Source organism: Mus pahari, chromosome 12 (assembly GCF_900095145.1).
Source record: "Mus pahari chromosome 12, PAHARI_EIJ_v1.1, whole genome shotgun sequence".
In the NCBI taxonomy this organism is placed as follows: Eukaryota; Metazoa; Chordata; class Mammalia; order Rodentia; family Muridae; genus Mus; species Mus pahari.
Window position 1 is genome coordinate 14,874,530 of NC_034601.1, and position 1,160 is coordinate 14,875,689.

The window sequence follows — 1,160 nt, forward strand, 5'->3', positions numbered from 1 at the left end:
GATTTTCGTGGGATTGCTTTGAGTTTCTCTCCATTTACTTTGATGTTGGGTACTGGTTTGTTGTAGATTGCTTTTATCATGTTTAGGTTGGAGCCTTGAATTCCTAATCTTTCTAAGACTTTTTATCATGAAGGGGTGTAGGATTTTGTCAAGTGCTTTCTCAGCATCTAAGGAGAGGATCATGTGATTTTTGTCTTTGAGTTTGTTTATGTAGTGTATTATGTTGATGGATTTCCTTATATTAAACTATCCCTGCGTCCCTGGGATGAAGCCTACTTGGTCATGATGGATGATCATTTTGATGTGTTCTTCGATTCAGTTTGCGAGGATTTTATTGAGTATCTTTGCATATATATTCATAAGGGAAATTCATCTGAAGTTCTCTTTCTTTGTTGGATGTTTGTGTGCTTTAGGTATCAGAGTAAATGTGGGATTTATCCATTCTTAAGACTAACAAAATTTTTCTCATTTTCTTGCCATCCCCTCAAAGGGAATTCTTTACTCAAAACAGCAGGATGAAATCATGGAAAAATCATTGCTCCAGTCCCTTAATTGGGTTAAATAGGTTTGTTTATTTTATGAATTATAGATATCCTATCATTTAAGGAATAATTTAAAAATAATTATGATCTTGGACAGTTAGTAAACTAAACAGCGAGCTTAGACTCAGTGATTTATATATTTCTTCTCCTTTTCTCTCTCCTAATTTCTTAGGAAAAGGGAAGGGGGTTGAAAAGAAAAAAAGGGATATAATAATATCACAAGACATTAGATAAATGGTGATGGATTCATAAATTTACTGTCTATAATTTATAAACAAAGCATTTATAATGTTACATCAGTAGAAATCTCTATATTTTCATGCAGAATTGAAGTCATATTTTCTTACATTGTTAAAAATATTATAGTGATACGTATTTAAGGTTATCATTGGTATAAATCTTTGTAAATTAGTATAAAATTTAAAATTGTTATTTTTTTACTCTTAGATAGGCATTGAACCTATTCAACTCATTTAAAAATGCAAAGATCAGATCCAGTTTTTTCATTGGCTGTTATTAAAACGTCTTTGGAATAATTAAGTTAATATTACCAGTTAATGGTCAGATATTCATTTCCATGTTCATATTAGATTCTAATTCAGTTAATTACAATATAAT